Here is a 12,279-nt window from a genome sequence, read left to right on the forward strand (position 1 = left end):
CTGCTTCACAGCTCCGCGCAGCGTTCTTGGTCACCGGGAAACTAGTTTGGATATGCGGCAGATACGTGCCCTTCTGAGCTTTTTCCAAGAAATCATATGACGGCCCAGGATTATATTATTATCTCACGCTCAAGCCATCTGCTGATTCACTTTCTAAAACAAAATAGTCAAAAAATTAATCAATATAATCTATCTTCCTAATTACTAACGTCGCTAATTCCTAGGGTTACCAGCTTAAACACTGTGGGGTTTTACATCTATGTTGAATTTTGATTATAATTTCGGACGCGTCCGCGGGACTTACGGGGATAGTAAGATTAAATTATTATATTTGAATTTGGTAATTAGCACGCTCATTTTTATTTAAAGATTAATATATATCTTACCTTGAAATTATCGCTGTTTCTGATTTACTACAACGGTTTCCACACACACATTAGGGCTTTCCATAATCCGGATAAGAATTGTTGATAAAGTCGCCATTGCCGGATACATACAGCAAGGAAGGAAGAGAGACAACGGTTTAAATTTAACTAAGTCTGTGCGAAGACGCATTTAGATATGTTGCTCGTACATATGAATAGATTTTATTTTCAAAATTAATAGGTAAATAAATATATTTCAAGTGAATAAATCGTTTTATATGAAAATTTATATTTTTGCATTAAATGACTTAAATGACAGCATTGACATTACAGACTTTTATCTTGTCTATGTTCTTACCGGCCAGTAGGGCTACCGCCAATACCGAAAATTGTCAATTGCGGGCATTTTTCTCTGTCACTCTAATTACGCCTTCATTGGAGTAAAAGAGTAAGATCCCCGCAATTTGCGAATTTCGGTTTTCGCGGTAACCCCTCAGACCCAAATTTTTTATTTTATCAAGGAGGGTAGAGGCACGTCTACCCTTCGTAGATTTTATGAACATAGACAAAGAAAAACTGAAATATAATAGATAATAATATACATATATCTAAAAATAAATAATAATTTACATATGACTACTTCATAAAATACAAATCAAAATAATTTGATTTGTTCCTAGAAATCGCATCTATAGACAAAGCCAGTTCTAGCAATGTTGCTGTAGTAAAATATTTTGATGTTAATTACTGGCAATCTCGTCTGGGAACGGACAACACATGCACAATTTTGAAGGGTCACATCGTTTCAAGGAAGTCAATAGGCCTTGTAGCTGATGCTGAACCCTGGCAGTACCTAGTGGAGCTCGGGTTTAATACAACATAAACACACGCTGTTTTGGTCATCGGACTCGTCTCGATGAGCACTTAGGAGAGTAGTATCCAAGATAGAGCTGATGCTGAACCCTGGCTGTACCTAAAGGAACTCAGGTTTGTTGCAACATAGGCACACGCTGTTTTGGTCATCCGACTCGTCTTGATGAGCACCTAAGTGTATCTCCTAAGAGAGTAGTACCCAAGATAGAGCTGATGCTGAACCCTGGTTGTACCTAGCGGAACTCAGGTTTGGTGCAACATAGGCACACGCTGTTTTGGACACCCGATTCGTCATGATGAGCACATGGTAGAGCATTACCCAAGATAGCTGATGCTGAACCCTGGTAGTACCTATTGGAACTCAGGTTTGGTGCAACATAGACAAACGCTGTTATGGTCATCTCTCGTCGCGTCAAACTGCTGTCAAGAAAATTTCATATCTTGCAGCAAATGGGCCGCTGCCGATCACCACTTCTCGAGTTGACTACGGATTTGCAGTGTAATAATTTTCTTGTACTTTGAATATATCCTGCTTATTAATCGAAAAATGAAATATGTACCTATACTTATGCGCCACGGCGACAATTATTCAAACTTGGATACGCGTGTGGAAATTTTGCAATTTGTTTGTCCACATGCGTTATGTCCAGGATACTTGTGTTAGTCTAAGAATAAAATAATTATCATTCAACGTTGTAGTTTTATTTTGTAACTTTTTCCTTATCCAGACTTTCTCGTCGCTCAGCGACAATATTTTTTCGAATTCCGTAGATTCATTTCCAATGTGCTCGATAGTCGTGTGAGGCACGAAATCTGTGAATTTTTTTTATTGAAATGGGTTTTGCCCAGTATGTTTACGCGAAGTTATAAGTTTCAGACGTTTTGAGTTGAAAATAGTAGAGTTATGATTTTCTGTTTCAAAAAAGGCCTGTCAGGAATTATGCAAAATTGAACCCTATCTCTTTGATATAAAGTTCAAAATTGGGTGGGAAATATATTCCCTCTGCCTTATAAAGGCTTAAATCATTAATTGTTTCTATGGAAAAGCACAAAAACCAAAGTCAACATAACATTTTAAGGTTTTATTTTATTGAAATGGGGTTTGCCCAGTATGTTTATGCTAAGTTATAAGTTTCAGACGTTTTGAGTTTAAAATAGTAGAGTTATGATTTGTTTTCAAAAAAAAGCATGGATCCCGAACTAAAATCAAATATATATCAAGAACCGCAACAAATACCTACGGTAATATCCTCGCAAATGGTTATCCTACGAATTATTTGTGATTTTTTTGGCATACTACATATATCCGTCACGGGTGCGTTTTTTTTTAAATCATTAATTGTTTCTATGGAAAGGCACAAAAACCAAAGTCAAAATTTTAAGTTTTTTTTTATTGAAATGGGTTTTGCCCAGTATGTTTATGCTAAGTTATAAGTTTCAAATGTTTTGAGTTGAAAATAGTATAGTTATGATTTTTTTTTCATAAAAAAATTATGGAGCCCGAACAAAAAATCACATAGTTCCTGCTCCATACATTTTTTTTTTAAATTCGTTACTCGACAATTTTCATTCCAAATCTCGGAGTAATTAACAATGGAGCCGCCATTAACAGGCGTTCCCCTCTGTCGAAAATAGGCGGCCAATGGTCAACCACATGTCAACCATATGTATGGACTGACGTTTATCTGACATGACGTACCTATACATTTGATGTGCCCCTCCCCCGCAAAAAACGGCAGACTATTTTGTACCGAAAATTTTAGACATGGCGTCTCCGTTGGTTATATCCTCTAAGTTCCAAATCGTCTAAAATTCATAGGTTACCATAACAATGCTGGGCAAAACCTATTTCAATAAAAAAAAAAACAACGGGTTGCACTCCGGGAGTGCCGACAGAAGTGAAAACTCAATGACTAGTCCAAAATGTCTCCAGCAATATGTATAATTGACCCATCCTCCTTTCTATTGAAAAACTTTAGTTCCGAAATTGCTGGCCAGTGAGCTTAAATTTGTAGCGTTAATTGTTTAAAATTCGAATAGAAATTTTAAAGTTACCTTGCAGACCTCGCATCTAAATATCATCATCATGATATTTTGAGTTTATTTCACCAGTACTAGAGTTCACTTTTATTAGCGATTTCATCAAGATGTAGCTTTATTGAATTATTATATATATTGGAGTGATATAAAGTTATGTAACTGTGAGATCCTCGTATTTCAGCCCGTACAAGATTAGAACATTGAGCTTTATTGCTTAATATAAAAGTCCAGTTTTAAATAATTGACCTGATTCTGATACGTTATGACTAAAGTTCTTTGGTGAATAACATTGTCCGTCACACATGACGTCAGCGAGTTACGCGTTACGTTGTCTCGAGTTTCTCATTTTTTCTCCACCTCAAACAGTGCTTAGCGCCGCTAAAGAAGTTTTCACTTCAATTATAAAAATAACAACTTCGGTTTTTATGTTAATGAGAGCCGAATTTCAGCCCACAATGCGGCGCACGCATCTTTCTAAACTACCTAAACTCAAAAGTCTCAAAACAAAACAAGTAGTTGCTTGTGCCGTGACCTTGTGCGCGCCGGCCCGGCCGTCTCGTCGCTCGCTCGTAGAATAAACCGGTTTATTTAGGTTAAAATAAAGTTCTTTAAACGTTCGCGTTCTTATGAAAGTTCGGAGTAAAACCGAAATAAACCGGTATTAACCGCTATTTTTAAAACCGGTTCCGAGCCTTGTCCAGAACTTCTAGCTTATTCTTTCCTTTACACACTTGTCCTGTTTATGAGATTCAGGAATTAATAAATTCACGTAGGTACTTAATAGTAGAAGAGTCGGCCGCAAATTTTCTAACCGACTTGATACCACGATGAAATGCACAATGGTTTCCCATAAAAGTGATGCTAAGTCCGAATTCGATAGTCTGCCACGGCGGAACTTGCCGAAAGTACGAAAAAGAAGGCCACTTCCGGTGCGAAAAAAGGGGGCTGATTTAACCCATCTGATACCGAAATAACAGTTATGGCAGCAGTTAGAAATTTACATGTCATGACAAGAAAAGCGAAGTCTGCCAGTATTTTTTTTGCCGGAAGTGCTTGGCAGACGCTCTCAAAGGTGGCCACCAGGACCCCTAATTTAACCCATCTGATACCACCATGAAACCAATTCCAGTCGGTAGGTATGAACCCTCATGTCAGGAATATATAAGTCTGCCAAGGCTTTTCCTGCTGAAACACCTTGGCAGACGAGATTATGTGAGCAAGGTAACCATCGGTTACCCTACACTAACCCATCTGATACCACGATGAAACCAATTCCAGTCGGTAGGTATGAACCCCCATTTTAGGAATATATAAGTCTGCCAAGGTTTTTCCTGCCGAAACACCTTGGCAGACGAGATTAAAAGCAAGATGACCATCGGTTACCGTACACTAACCCATCTGATACCACGATGAAACCAATTCCAGTCGGTAGGTATGAACCCTCATTTTAGGAATATATAAGTCTGCCAGGGCTTTTCCTGCCGAAACACCTTGGCAGACGAGATTATGTTACCAAGGTGTACATCAGTTACCCTACATCAACCCATCTGATACCACCATGAAACCAATTCCAGTCGGTAGGTATTAACCCCCATTTCAGGAATATATAAGTCTGCCAAGGCTTTTCCTGCCGAAACACCTTGGCAGACGAGATTATAAGCAAGATGACCATCGGTTACCGTACACTAACCCATCTGATACCACGATGAAACCAATTCCAGTCGTTAGGTATGAACCCTCATTTCAGGAATATATAAGTCTGCCAAGGCCTTTCCTGCCGAAACACCTTGGCAGACGAGATTATGTTAGCAAGATGTACATCAGTTACATGAAACCAATTCCAGTCAGTAGGTATAAACCCGCATTTCAGGAATATATAAGTCTGCCAAGGCCTTGGCAAACTTGACTTGGCAGACTGGACTTGTCAAACAAGGTATCAGATGGGTAAGACCTAGCCTTGTCAGACTTATATATTCCTAAAATGCGGGTTCATACCTACTGACTGGAATTGGTTTCATGTAACTGATGTACATCTTGCTAACATAATCTCGTCTGCCAAGGTGTTTCGGCAGGAAAGGCCTTGGCAGACTTATATATTCCTGAAATGAGGGTTCATACCTAACGACTGAAATTGGTTTCATCGTGGTATCAGATGAGTTAGTGTACGGTAACCGATGGTCGTCTTGCTTATAATCAAGGTGTTTCGGCAGGAACAGCCTTGGCAGACTTATATATTCCTGACATGAGGGTTCATACCTACCGACTGGAATTTGTTTCATGGTGGTATCAGATGGGTTAAATTAGGGGTCCTGGTGGCCACCTTTGAGAGCGTCTGCCAAGCACTTCCGGCAAAAAAAATACTGGCAGACTTCGCTTTTCTGTGTCTACATGTAAATTTCTAACTGCTGCCATAACTATTATTTCGGTATCAGATGGGTTAAATCAGCCCCCTTTTTTCGCACCGGAAGTGGCCTTCTTTTTTGTACTTTCGGCAAGTTCCGCCGTGGCAGACTATCGAATTCGGACTTAGCATCACTTTTATGGGAAACCATTGTGCATTTCATCGTGGTATCAATTCGGTTAGAAAATATGCGGCCGGCTCTTCTACTATAATCAAAGTTATAGGCAAATGTTAGAACTATAGTACTTAAAGTATCAAAATAGTAATAGAGCACCAACCTACTAAATTGTTTACGACTTGTAAACATTGCAGTTTTTCGTTATACAACGCTTCATGGCGACTTCGCACATTGTCGTAATTATTTACGAGCTTAAATAATAGTTTGCGGACCTCACTCGATATAGTCATTATTAATATTATTTAAAATAAACCCCTTATAAACCGCGAACAATTTGAGTGAATGACATAAATTGACAACAGACTTTTAGATTTTTGAAGTGAAAACTTCTTTAGCGGCGCTGTGCACTTTTTGAGGTGGGGAAAAAATGATAAACTCGAGACAGCGTAAGGCGTAACGCGTAAGGCGTAACGCGTAAGGCGTCTCTCCTCTCTTTCTACCGCACGGCGAAAATGTATGCTTGAGCCTGCTGTTTCATGTAGGCGGCGCAGGGCGCTTGCGTGACTTATGTTATGTGTGACGGACAATGTCATTGTTTTTTGATTTAAATGCCATCTAGTGAGTTTCCCTCAAACTGGTATTAATATAACGGTAGTGATGTGCTTAGGGGTTTCAAGTAATGCGACGATACAACGCTAGATGGCGTTAACGTCAATTATACATAGTGCTGCAGACATTTGCACTATATGGCCATGGCCCTGTTATTAATATTTTGAGTTACAATGTCGTTGAGTTTTCACTTCTGCCGGCACTCCCGGAGTGCAACCCGTTGTTTTTTTTTAAATCATAGACAATTGGTGATACGACAAGGAAATATCAGTCAACAATTTTTGGCTAGCCAGACTTCTAATATCGGTCATATTCGGCGGTTGAATTCGGCAAGCCAAATTGGCGTTTGCGTCCGCACGGCGTGATTTGATTGGACTATTTTATCAGATTGGCGAAAAATTGTCCCCGTCTGGATACGCATTAAAGGGCTTATTAAGCCCCCTCCACACTCGTGTGCGAATCGGGGCGCGAAGCCGCGATTCACGAACTAGTGTGTGGAGCGGGCTTCGGGTCGACCCCGAGCAAGAGTATTTTTCTGTTTCACTAAATACAGTGGAAGGAACCTCGCTAACTCGTACCTCGATAGGACGAAATCCTCGTTAGAGAGGCAAATAACGAAATTAATCTTTTTAATTTTTGCGGTAGAACCTCTGACTATTGGGCCTATTACAACCACACTTGCGTACGGGCCCGACCAGGGCCCGACACTTCCTAATATAATATCCTGGTCAAGCAGATCTTGTCAGTAGAAAAAGGCGGCAAATTTGAAAAATGTAGGCGCGAACGGATATCGTGTCATAGAAAATTAGAATTTCGCGCCTTTTTCTACTGACAAGATTTGCTTGACCATCTATACTTACTTTACTCTTTGGTCCGACATAAAGCCTCCTCCACACTCGTGCGCGAATCGCGGCGCAAAGCCGCGAACGCGAGTGTGGAGTCCTGAACGCAGACCTGCGAAATCGACTCCACACTCGCGTTCGCGGCTTCGCCCGCGATTCACGTGCATAGTCTAGAGGGGGCTTAACATCGGGCCCACAATTACCACCGCGCGCACTGGCCGGTGATAAGAAAAAACATGATCTTTGCGCTCGGCTTTTGCTTTAGTGGTGAAAATTTACTGTGTCCTTTCACCGACGCGCGACGCTACGAAACTATTGATTTGTATTGCTACTAAGATAAAAATTACTTACTGTGATTTATATTAATACTGCTTAAAATATTGTATACCTAGGTATAAAGGCTGCTACTTATGAAGGTAACTATTGTATATCTATTTGATTTTAAACTTGTTCAAAGTCAAACCAATTCTCGTATTCTTTGTCACTGTTCTGCAGAAATAAGACTATGGAATTACAAACTAAACTGTGTTACAAGATACGACTACGATTGTGCCAGCCTTTAATTTGGGACTTTTTACAGTTTTGTCTATAACGACCATTAAAATGTAAAAAAAGATATTTCTCACTCAAACTTCCCAATACCGATGAAAAGCAAATATTATAGTGGTAACAGACTATCGCACCGCACCAAGGTCATTGTGCGACGCACCCATAAGTAAGAGCGAGAAAGCGATATCTCTTTCTCGCTCTTACTTATCGGTGCGTCGCACAATGACCTTAGTGCGGTGCGATAGTGTGTTACGGCCTTTATGTATAGTTCGTTTTTTTTAGCATGAGAAATAAGGTAAACAATCTTGATGTGTCTTTTAATTGAAAAACACATTTTAAAAATAAGTTACGGCAAATATGTAACGATTATGAATCTAATACGATCATTTATATTCTTCTGCTTTCATAAGTAATAGTTACCTATTTTTAACAAGCGTTTTTCAATTAAAAGACATGTCAAGATCGCTTACCTTCTTTCAAGTTCTTTCTAATGCTAAAAAAAACGAACTATAGGTAAGTACAGTCAACTGTATAAATATGGGTGTACAAATCATCTCAAAAATATGTCCCATAACTCATGTCAGTGAATTAAGAACTATGGGACATATTATTGAGTAAGTTAATTGTCTACACCCATATTTTTAAAGTTGACTGTACAATCGAGTTTTCACCTATTGCAATAGAGTAGGTAAGGTGAAGAAATGTATAGTATACCTACATAGGTATTTAAGAACTCTACTGTACAGCAGTTCATTGCAGGTAGTAGGGTACCTACTTAACTCCTTTTTTATATTTAAACATGTGTAAAATGTATTTTTTTATAAAACAATGGTCGATTTTCGTCGGTAGGTTGGTACTGCAAAATTTCTACAAATTGATAGCTGAAACCTGTATCTATCGACATTCTTACGGGAATGCAGGGGATTCGAAATCGGTACCTGCCTTTCAACCGCTCATAATTATGCAAGAGTCATACCATACCTAGTTAGAGGGATATTGACAATATTAGATTTTTCGATGTCAGCAGTAGGCTCTCAAGAAGCCCATTCAAACTTGCTTTCTGATATCAAAGGATCTAAATGATTTAATTGATATCATTTAGTTATCATTCGCGCGTGCATTTCGCTCGTACCTACTTGTCCGTACATGTATTGGCGCGAGCGAGACGCACTGGCGAATGATAACAAAATTACATTATTTAGATATAATTTTGATGTCAAAATGTAAGTTTCAATAAAATACTACGCGCGCGTTTCACGGAGCTACTCAGTATAAGGGCAGTGACTTGATCACTAACGACTCCCGTGTTGACTGAATAATTACTAAGGTAATATATAGGTAATTACTAATTATACTACATCATGTTAACCAAGCCATTTCTTTGCATGCCTCAGACAACGTCTGCGAGAGGCGTTGGCGATGTGGCGCGGCGTCCGCTAGTAGGTATTGTTTATCGTCGACATGACATCGCAGAACAGTACCTATTCACGGAAAAATCGTCTTATCGTTAAGTAAACACTCTACTTTTCATTTCGAATATGAGGAAAGTAAAATGCATGTATTTTTTTTTAAACATGACTAAGTAGGTATACATTTTTATAGTATTTTTTGAGGGTACTTTCAATTAACAATTTAGGCAAAAGTATCGTTATTTATGGAATGGGGAGTCAAATATCAGAATGGAAATGTATAACAAATCCATTTATACCCAAATTTCAATTGCTAAAATGCTCTAGTGCAGAAACGTATCATTTTCTGCACACCTTGTAGAACAACAATGACCCTCTTTCAGAGCATGAGAAATGAAAATTACTTTTCACCACATATTAACTCACATTTATAGACGGGTCTAACGCGAATTTTATTCAATTACCTTGATTTACCGACGTTTCGACACAGGTTTCACTGGTCGTGGTCGCGGCTGACTGATGTCCCAGCAAAATGTCAAAACAGAGATTTGTGCAACTACCCGACGAAAAGTGTATGGAAAAGTTTGGGGTAGACATTCATTCACATTTTCAAACCACCCACTACACATAATGTTAATTATTGTCAATAGTCCGACACGCAACACTCACAACATCCACGCACCCGTCCGAAGATAGATCCTTTGGCTTTAACTTCTGTATCACTGGTTCCCAAGTTGGCGATAAGTTGAAACCATCCTCCATATTAAAATTCCTGGGGTGTTTCTTGATTTCAATTGCTTCTCGCACAACTCGAGGATAATAATGGCGTTCAGTGGAGACAACTTTTGGTCTATGCAACTCAATAAAATAATAATAGGTAATTGAATAAAATTCGCGTTAGACCCGTCTATAAATGTGATCAGTTAATATGTGTTCAGAACGCGAAAGTTTAAAATATTATACTTTTCACCACACCAATGCAAGGAAAATACCAACTGTAAAACATCTAACAAAATTGAATCATATCAAATCCAAATGAATGTTATTAAATATTTTTATATCATCCAAAATCATCATTTAAAAGTACGTTCTATCAGCCAACATGAGCAAACAACTCAAAATTTTCATTATATTTCTTTGCCTCACATATGGATAAAATGCAACTTCCTTATCAGTTTTTGAAGAGTAAAGTAAGCCTTTCCGAGCTGGTGTGATGAAAATTACTTTTGAAGAGCACGTCAATTATTCTATTATTATAAATTATAACCATCTATCCTTATTTCTGTAGCGCGAGCGTGGCAGATAGATACGCCTAGGTATTAAAAAAGAACTTTTAATTTTACATATCTACTCGTATGTACGTTACAACGAACATCTTGAGTTGTTTTTCCATGCTTGCTGGTAGATTAGACTTTTTCATGCTGAAATTTGTCAATAATTATGATGTATTATTTTTAAATCTTAATCTATTAAGCCTTGCAACGTTATGGTTTTCCGTGTAAGACTTTATGAAACATAATGTATGAATACCATTTTAATATTCAGCACATACCTACCTACGAATATTCGTAAATCGCTGCTATTCGGCGAATACGAGTATTCGTATTCGTTGCATCACTAAACTACCTATTAACAGAGTGTGCGCCGCAGGTAGCTCACGGTCTGCCGCTTAAAATCTAAATCGCATTCGATATAAAACTACACTGTTATTCGTATGTTTGTTTTTGTTCCAAAAACGAACGAATAAAAGTTTTGTAAACAATGCTAATGAAAATGGGATTACATTTAGTTATGTACGTCTCGCTCGCGCTGACAATACATTTAAGGACAAGTATTACGAGCGAAATGTACGATAACTAAATGACATCATTTAGATGTCATTCTGATGTCAGTGTACGTTCGAATTGACATGAAGTTGGAATAAGAGGCCAATTCTCTAGGGCCTAGTGGTGGGCAAACTTTCTTCATGGGGACAAAACTTCCGTGAGACCATGTGGGGGGTCAGTAAACTTAAGAAATCTCAGAGGGCCATCACAATTGCAGCAAAAAATGCATTTTGATTTGAAAACGTTAATAAGCCTTAACGTAAAAGTTAAAACGTTTCTTAATTATAATCGCTTAATCATATAAAATCCTAAATATTACACACTGTGCTTTATATGGCTGGACCGTCAAAATAAAAGTATCACTAACGCTGCGTTTTACGTAAGCGAACAACTCGCGAACGCGACGCGGCGCGGCGTGGCGCGCGGCGGGCCCAAGGCGTTCGCGTTCGCAACGAGATCGCCCACGTATAGGTATCAAAGGATTGATTCACCCCGCGCCGCGACGTTCGCGTGTTGTTCGGTTACGTAGTACGCTGTGTAAATATTTCGATGGACGGCGGCGGGCGGCCGGGTAAAATCCTTTCGCGGGTCGGGTCTGGCTGGTTCTCGGGTCGCTTTTGTCACCACTGATCTAGGCGGTACTGTGTTTTTCTTTGAAATTCAACCTGAAAACCAATAGTAACCTACAAATTTAATGTACCTACGGCGGAACAAAAATAAATCATTTGTTACCTACTGAAATGTCACTGTGCGTGGGCAGTTGCGAATTAAACTTTCTAAATTTACTTGCTCAAAGGTTTGTGCTGTAATAGCTTTTACGGGATGTACTTTTGATTTTTACAGTAGGAGGAAGTCCCGCAGTCGCGGATGCCTAAGGTTTTTTGAAGAAAACAAAAAAGTATTTGAAAAAAATTTGGTACCTATCTTTCTTTATGAATTACTTTTCATTATTAGTTAGTTAAGTTTCAGAATTACTATCAACAAAATTTAAAATCGAAATAAAATATCACAAATGCAACTTCTACATAAACTAAATCAAAAACGAAAAGTAAACTTTAGTGAAAAATAAACAATCTGTGCAGGAGGCACCTAGTACCTACCTACCGGACGAACAACATTTCGAACCCCTAGCACCAGACGGTTTTTTTTACACCGATTACAAATATAGGCTTTAAAACATTCTGAAATGTTAAGCACATGCTTCGTCTGCCTACTACCCCTGGTCTAAACATACTACGAGATGCTTA

The sequence above is a fragment of the Cydia splendana genome, chromosome 10 (genome assembly GCF_910591565.1).
Source record: "Cydia splendana chromosome 10, ilCydSple1.2, whole genome shotgun sequence".
In the NCBI taxonomy this organism is placed as follows: Eukaryota; Metazoa; Arthropoda; class Insecta; order Lepidoptera; family Tortricidae; genus Cydia; species Cydia splendana.